The following is a 9,308-nucleotide window of genomic DNA, read 5'->3' on the forward strand; positions in this document are numbered from 1 at the left end:
CACACACACACACACACACACACACACACGTGTTAGAATTATTAGACCATTATAATACCATAATTTTAGTGGGTTCAGGTCTGATTCTTATTGAACAGTGCAATACAAATCTTCACTTACCCACAAAATTTGGTATTTTGAGGTGTTTGCTCTTGAAGTAATAGAACTTTTAGTTTTATTGAGCAGAAACCTGTGATTTGAAACCTCTGAGTATCTAGTGAGATGATCATATTTTTTTGAGTTTGTTTATATAGTGTATTATTACATTGATGGATTTCTGAATATTGAACCATCCCGGCATTCCTGGGATAAAGCCTACTTGATCATGATGGATGATTGTTTTGATGTGTTCTTGGATTCGGTTTGTGAGAATTTTATTGAGTATTTTTGCATCAATATTCATAAGAGAGATTGGTCTGTAGTTCTCTTTCTTTGTTTAGTCTTTGTATACTTCAGACAACCAACTAACCCTATTAAAAGTGGGGTACAGAGCTAAACAAAGAATTCTCAACTGAGGAAACTTGAGTGGCTGAGAAGCACCTTAAGAAGTGCTCAACATCATTAATCATCAGGGAAATGCAAATCAAAACAACCCTGAGATACCACCTCACACCAGTCAGAATGGCTAAGATCAAAAACTCAGGTGATAGCAGATGCTGGCAAGGATGTGGAGAAAGAGGAAAACTCCTCCATTGTTGGTGGGATTGCAAGCTGGTACAACCACTCTGGAAATCAGTCTGGCAGTTCCTCAGAAAATTGGGCATAGCATTACCTGAGGATCCAGCTATACTGGGCATATACCCAGAAGATGCTCCAATATATAGCACGGACACATGCTCCACTATGTTCATAGCAGTCTTATTTATAATAGCCAGAAGCTGGAAAGAACCCAGATGTCCTTCAACAGAGGAATGGATACAGAAAATTTGGTACATTTACACAATGAAGTATTACTTGGCTATTAAAAATAATGAATTTGAGAAATTCTTAGGTAAATGGATGGAACTAGAAAATATCATCCTGAGTGAGGTAACCCAATCACAAAAGAACACACATGGTATCTGCTCACTGATAAACGGATATTAGCCCCAAAGCTTGAAATAGCCAAGATTCAATTCACAGACCACATGAAGCTCATGAAGAAGAAAGACCAAGTGTGGATGCCTCGGCCCTACTTAGAAGGAGTAACAAAATCCTCAAGGGAGCAAATATGGAGACAAAGTGTGGGACAGAAGCTGATGGAGGGGCCATCTGGAGACTCTTCCACCTGGGTATCTATCCCATGTGCAGTCACCAAAGGTAGACACTGATGTGTATGTCAGGAAGTGCATGCTGACAAGAGCCTGATATAGCTGTCTCCTTAAAAGTCTGCCAGAGTCTGACACATTCAGAGGCAGATGATCACAGCTAACCACTGATCTGATCAAGGGTTACCCAATGGAAAAGTTAGAGAGAAGACTGAAGGAACTGAAAGGGTTTGTGGCCCCATGAGAAGAGCAACAATACCAACCAATCAGAGCTCCCCTGGGTCTAAACCACCAGCCTGGGAGCACATAGGGAGGGACCCATGACTCCAGCTGTATATGTAGGGGAGGATGGCCTTGTTGGGTATAGGTGGGAGAGGAGATCCTTGGTCCCATGAAGGCTGAACACCGAGTGGGGGGGGGGATTTGAGGGTGGGGGAAGTGGGGGTAGGTAGAGGCACATCCTCATAGAAGCATGAGGAGGGGGGATGGAATAGGAAGTTCCTGGGTGGTGGGGGGAATGGGGTAAGGGGATAAAATCTGAAATGTAAATATAAAATCCAATAAAAATAAATAAAATTAAAAAAAGAAAGAAACCTCTCCTCTTCTCATTTCTATCAGCTATCTCATTGTGTATTCAGTGACAGGATACTCATTGGAATGCGTAAACTGAGACAGAGGCCATTTTCTCTGTAGACCTTAGGTAGGGCTGAGAAGGGTGGGCTATGATGCTCATCTGGCAAGAACCAAACCCTGATACTTCAGGCAGTATGTTAGGTAAGGTGTATTTCTTACCATTAGTGACTGCATTTTTAGCCATGGACTGAAGCGAGTGTCTTTAGGAAAGTTTTTCTACATTAATGTATCTAGAAATTCTCCTGCCCCTGGCTAAAGAATTATGACAAATCCTCAGCATACCCATATGTATTTCTTTTTGCTTCCCTTGTAACACAAGTGAGCAGTCTCCAGCATCTCTCAGCTGCCATTTAAAACCTTTTGTTGAGATAAAACACATTGCTCTAAAGGGAGTAGAAAGGAGTTTATTCTGATCCGAATACGAGTTCTATGGCCTGTAAATATGGCTTTTGGTTGCCCTGAATGGCATTTTCCATTGTGGAAGAGATTGCATGATCTTCAACCGCCTGGAAATTAATGGAGCCATAAATCAAAGTGTTTGTTAGTGGAACCATCAGGGTTCGTAAAACATAGAAGTCTTTTTTGTCAGGTTCAGGTGCCGATGGCATCCTTGGTTGGGAACTGATGCAAACCAACATTATATTTGATTGATTAATTTGGATTTAATGCATTTCAAAGGTTTGTTATATTAGGTCTGGTATACAGATGAATAATTAAGTGGACTAAAGGTAGCCCAAGATAATTCTCCTTCAATCTGCAACATTCCAACTCCTTGTGTTCATGAAGTTTTAATCACTCAGATCTTCAATGAAGGTGGAGCTTTTTCAGGGAATGTCACATTAGACTTCTAAACATGTACTTCATGATCTTGAATTAGGCATGTCCCTAAATGTATCTGTCTGTGCATCATGAGCTATGACTTTAAACCAAGCATACTTAGGAATGTACTTCTTTAGTGAATGTTCTTAGGAATATTCTGTCTGATAAAGTGATTTCTTAATGTGAGTACATATTGGTTCCCCATCTAGGAAAGATATAGTTCATAACTCAAAGGAATAAAAAGAGATGACTTCTTATGGAGCCAAGTGTGAGTGATTATGGCCTGGGAACACAGACTTATATTTTTTCCAAAGTGCATGTTTCAATTAGGTGTCCATTTCATGACATATGCATAGTATCAGAACAAAGAGAGTCACAAAACAACACACTTTTCAAATGTAATAGTGGGCTCACAAAATAGAAAAATAGGGGAAATGCTACAGAAGGCATTAGCTGCTATCTAAGCACGTCCTTATCCTCTTGGTTGGTGGAAACAAAACCATGAATCTGTACATCTATCCCAAAGGATTCACCTAGCTGTCATTAAAGATGTTGGGTCATGAAAGGGAACCAAAATGAGCCATCCTCTCTACATCACTGAAGTGGACTCAACCAGTCCCTGCAGATACAGTTTTTCTCTCCAGGAATTCTTATTCACATTCTGACTAGATTCCCACACATTTTTGTCATATTATTGTTGAAAAGAACCATGGTTCTCCCCAGTTCAGTTTATTGTGGCTGAATATTCCTTTGCTCTAGAAATAAGTCTTGTGTTTGATGCACCATCTGTGAGTAGTAGATCTTTCTCCACAATTTTATTTATTGGCCATATTTATTTTGGCTTTGGGCTCTCCAAGATGCAAACCTACTGTGTTGGTTACACATGCATTTTGTTGTCTTCTTTTTTTTTTGGGAAAACCCTGAAAAGTCTCTGAGAACTTGCAGTTAGCTTGAGTGATAGCAACAGTACCATTGTCCCCTGTGGGTGGTGCATTCTCATGAAGGGAAACCACAAGGTAAAGTGAACCTGTTAGCCAGAACTCAGAGGACAGAAACATGTAGCAAGTAATTTCTCAAGTATTCCAAAAACAACCTACAAAGTTGTTTTTTGAGACTTCATGTGGGGAATGGACAGAAGGCGGCTATCATCCTTGCAGCCATCTTGACCCATATACCCTGACAAGAGACTTGTTTACAATAGCCTACAATAGCTGAGCACACTCTGATAACATTTTGTTTTAGATACCCAGGATCTTTCCTTGGGTGTGAGACTTAAAGGTGTGAGACTTAAAGGCGCGACTTAAAGGTGTGATTTAGAGACAAGACTTAAGAGCGTGACTTAAAGGCATGACTTAGAGGGGAGACATATAAAAGACGAGAGGCAGACAGAAGACAGACACTTGAGACTAGACACTTGGAGAAGGAACTTGGAACTGGAAAAGAGACTAGCAACTAGGAACAGGGATTAGGACTTGATACTTGGTACTAGGAACTAGGGACCTGAGACTTGGGACTTGGAACTAGGAGGGACTTGGAGAGAAGAAGAGAGACTGAAGAATAAATGGGATTCAATCACACTCTGTCTGGTTTCCATTCTTCGCACCCGTCCTCACTCTCTCTTGATGAACCCTGACCCGCGGACTGAAGCATCTTGGGGCAGTGTGGGCTCTAACAATTTAGCCCCCAAGGCTTTTGGCAGTGTGGGTTCCAACGTTGATAGAGCGGTCCCGACATTTTGGCCCCCACGTGTGGGGCAGAGCGGTCCAAGATAACTCCATTACTTTATTATAATTTTTCTTTATTTTTGAGATTTTCATGCATGTATACAATAAAATATACTCTTACCAGCTGTCCATTTTTCTTCTCCAAATTCTTTTATACACAGTCTACATGGTTTTCTCACAGCTTAATGTCTTTTTTTTTTTTGACAATCCAGTGTCCAGTTCATGCTGTCTCCTATGTACATGGATATATGGAAGCATCCAATGCAATGGAGCATGGGAAACCTTAGAGCGAGCACATGAGCAAAACATAAACAACCCCCCTCCTCCCAGCATGTTGTAATTGGCAATAATTCTCCATTAGGTGGTGAGGCATAAAGACCATCTCCCCCCATCTATGTCCTATAACAGATTTTTGGATGGTTTGACTTGTGCAGCTTGTAAGTAGACAGTGACAGGTGTGTGAATTCTTGAGTGGGATAGCCATGCCATGGCTGGAAGACAACATTTCAGGACGCTTCTCCCCATCCTCTGGCTATTAGGTTCTTTCTGCCTCTTCTTTCTTGACGTTCCTTTGTGCCTTGGTTTGCAGGTAGTTAACAAATAATTCCCGTTTAGGTAGGTCTGAGAACTCAGAGACTAGACCATTTTGATAAATTGAACATACATCTCATAATATTACTTAGCTAGAACTGACATTTTAAATTTGTTTCAGAATATTTAGTTCAATTTTATTCCATACTCTATGGAAAATTCTGGGTTTCTCTATCCACCCTGTTGCCAATGTGAAAAAACACTATTCTGCTTTGTGTATGTTATATCTAGCCCAACGGATCAGGGGTAACTAGAAATATTCTTGCAACGAGTGTAGAGATGTTACCAGGATATACTAACAGAAACCAGGGATGCTGCTAAAATCTCACAGGATTTTACCTTACCTCTTGTAAACAATTATCCTCTAGATATAAAGAATTTAGAAATATACAATCACAAATTTATGTGTAGTGTTAATAAAGATTTAAAACATGCACGTAGGTGTGGTAGTGTGCACCTATAATCTGAGGACTAGACAGATGTAAGCAGAAGGGTCAGAAATTCAGGGCCATCTTTCAATACACAGTAAGTCCAAGCACTAATGGGCTCACATACGAGCAGAAACAACAACAAAAACCAAAGGTTTCTTCTCAGCTTTGGTGTGCAATGGCTGCGCGTGCTACTTTTTGCAGGGTTCCATAACCATGTTTTTAAGTGCAAAGAAAAGCAAGCAAACAGCATTTTGCAAACAATATCTTGGTCTACGGCAATCACCAGGGTTTATGCTTCCTGGGAGGCAAGGGTTGACAAGTTAATTTGTCTTGTCTCTAAAGTGTCTCTGCCCTGGCATCTTCCCACTCTAAATTCATATCTGTCCACCAAACGAGGATGGGGATAGAGGATGGGGTACTCAGTCCACTAATTCTGACAACTGTATGAAGCTGATTTCTGTGGGGGGGCATGGGAAGAGGGCAAAGCCTGTCTTAGAAGCTGACCTGTGAGATATTATCTGCTGAACCTGGGATCTGAGGATGTGAAAGAACGGGGCGGACGACAGTCCAATGCTGTAGACAACCTTACTGCCGTTTCCGTGTACTTTTATACACAAATGTAACAAAGAAAGCAATGATCCAAGGGACGTTGCTTCAGCTTGGAAAAGCATAGTCAGAAAAACATGTAAATAAATGACAGTAAGCACATAGTAAATGTTAACAGAGCAGCCCTTTCTTGCAATTTCTCAGGACAGACCAATTTAAACACAACTGCCCTGCACATGCTAGAGATTACCTCAGGGAAAGGACAAAAGCAAGGCAGAAGGTGATAATCAGATTTGGGGTACGCTGACCATATTGGGTTCTATAGCTATGTTCTAACATTCAACAAGAACAAGCATGACTAATAAATGTAATGTAAATGTTTGTTACAAGAGGCATGAAACCACATCCAAGAACAATCCAGGGAACAAAACACACAAAAGGTAAAAGACCTTTTGCAATTTGCCTTGGGGCCTCTCTAAGGCACTGTTCACCATGCGTCATTCTTTTATCAGATAAAGGTGGATGCTTGGAACTGGGTCATGCTGTGTGGCACTGAGAACCAAGTGAGAAACACAGTAGTCTTTAGTCAGCCTGCATGTGTTTGTGGGATGTGTCAGATCCCTACTTAGTTCAGTTTCATTGTTGTTGTAATAAAATACATTGACAAGGATAACATAGGGGAGAAAGGGTTTATTTTGGCTTTAAGTTCCAGGTTATGTATAGTTCATCATAGGGAGCAAGTCAGTATAGAGGCAGACTCATCTCATTTCATCAGTCAACAGCAGAGATGCACGCATGTACACCTACTGTACTTTGGTATATAGCTGATGTAATATATATTCCCAAATGTAGGGAATGGTGCCTCCCATGGTGGGCACATCTTTCCATATCAACTGATACAACCTAGGCAAATCCTCTGACATACACACACAGGCCAACCTGATCTAAACAATCCTTCACTGAGTCTCCCTGCCAGGTGACTCTAGATTGTGGCAAACTGATACTTAAAACTAATACCTCACTAGCCCAGCACGAAGGCTTTTTTCTACATGAGCAAAAGATTTAAAAAAAAAAAGTGCATCTTGAGTGGAGTTAGAGTTTTAACTTGAGACCAGAACATATTTAGCTGGGAATAAGTGGGGCTCATGGTAATATTAAAATTCTTCTTACATTTATCTCTGAACATTGTAATACAGTATAAGCAGTTCTGTGGGCCTGATTGACTGCAGAGGGGACAGCAGGTGTTCCTGGAGCAAGGATAGAGGTGAAGCAGCTAGGTCCAGTGAGGCCTGGGCTCAGGGGCCTGCTGCTGCTTTGTGGTGTTCGACCCAGGGGAAGGGAAGCGAGGGGGGAACTTCTCACTTTGCAAGGCCTTATTTCTTTTCCCCACTCCAATTTCCCTGGTTCATTTTCTCTTAATTGGTCCTGATTGGACGTCATCATAAATCAGAATAATTTCTCTTTCATGCTCTTCAAATTTTAACTTACCAAAAAAAAAAAAAAGTCTTTAGCTGGAAATGTCCATAAAAAATGAATGTCAGTGGTTTCATCTTTAACAGGAAGAAAATGAAACTCAGACATTCTTGGAGTCACAGTCAAACTACCTCAGTATGATTGTGAATTGATTTATACAGGGCCTTTAAGAAACTTCATGTCCTTTTTGGAATATACTGAGCAGGAATCACTCTTGCACAAATGTAGAAATTATAACCACCCGTGAAGTTAAATGCTATATCTGTCTTAGCTTGGGTCTGTACTCGGCTGATAATTTACTTCAAGACTCAAAAAGGCAATTTGACTCTGCTAGCTAGTTCTCAAAATGACTTATTCAACACTGAGTATTTAGATAAAGACTGAAGATTCCTCTCCCCTTCCCTATCTGGTTACTTTCTTTCCCTCCCCCTTCCTCCTTCCCATTCTTTCTTCCCTGTGTCTCACATTCCTTCCTTATTTCTTAAGTTCCTTGCCTTTATGCTTCCTCTCTTGCCCTTGCCACATCTCTCTCTTCCTTTCCCACAAACACCTCCATTCCCTCTCTTTATCCCTCCTTCCCTCTCTCCTCCTCTCCTATTCTTCCTTCCTTTCCTTCCATTCCATTTTTATCTTACACACTGAAGAAATAGCCTTCCAGTCACTCACGGGATATGTGTGTCTGAGGCAACTTCTGCATGGCCAGTGGCTGCATGCACTCCCCTAGTTCCAAGGTTGGGAATGACAACAAGCCACTTACCAGTGGTCGTTAGCTATTACTTTAAGTAATCTAAAGTTTACTACATTAAAAGACATGTGTGCTTGGTGTTTATGAATTTGCTGGAGATCAAATCTAGAGCATAACAAGTGACCTTCCGGGATGGGAATGGCCCTTATGCCTCACTGAACAATGACAGGAGGACCAGAGCCATTACAAGGTCCCCTTTAATTACTGGAGGTTAGGCCTCTATCCCTGCCTTTGCAAGATTGGAATCGCCAAGGTCCTTCTATACTTGGAGAAGGGAGGAGATGTCAGGGGCAGCCTTGCTTATACACCGAAGGCCTAAAATCACCCATAGGCCTAAGTTAGCCTGCTAACACAAAGCCTTGGTCTCTGTGGAAAAACACTGAAACAGATAGCTATAAGATATTTTAAACAGGCAGCTTTGGTGGAATTTTACCAGCCTGCATAAGAACTAATAGCCATAGACCTTGTGGATAGGTAACCTTGGTGGATAGCACTAGCTTAGATAAGAAACAAAGTGATTCATAGACAGAGTCATAGTGACCTGTTCCCTGAACCTTCCTTCACCCAGCTGATACTCTGTTCTGGAAGATATCTGTACTCCCCCTGAACACCTACACTCTCCTGCATCATCCCCTTCCCCACATCCTGCCTTTTTGTGTTTATAACCCCTGTGTGAAAAAAGTAAAATCACAGTATGATTAAAAAAAAAATGACCTTAGTGCATAGAAATGACTTCGTTCTGAACAGCCACAGAAAGGGCTGTATCCAGTCTATCAGCTTCTTTTAGGTTGTAGAATGCGTGTGAAGACATTTTAGTTAAATAAATCTAAGAACCTAACTTAAGCCAAAGACTAATTTCTTTATGTTCTGAAACATTCTTTTTCCTTTCTTTGTATGTAGTGTTGGGGAATTGAACCCAGACCTCATATATTCTCAGGCTAGCATTCTACCGCTGAACTACTGGAAGTTTCTTTGAGCTTTTTTACCTCACCGTGCTAGTGGCGTGCAGGTGGTGGGAAGCTGCTACTGAGCTCACTCCCTCTCTTTCCTTACAAGCCGCAGAGACCCCTCGCTGCCCATTCATGCTGTGTTTTTCGGA

The sequence above is a fragment of the Arvicanthis niloticus genome, chromosome 9, assembly GCF_011762505.2.
Source record: "Arvicanthis niloticus isolate mArvNil1 chromosome 9, mArvNil1.pat.X, whole genome shotgun sequence".
NCBI classification, from domain to species: Eukaryota; Metazoa; Chordata; class Mammalia; order Rodentia; family Muridae; genus Arvicanthis; species Arvicanthis niloticus.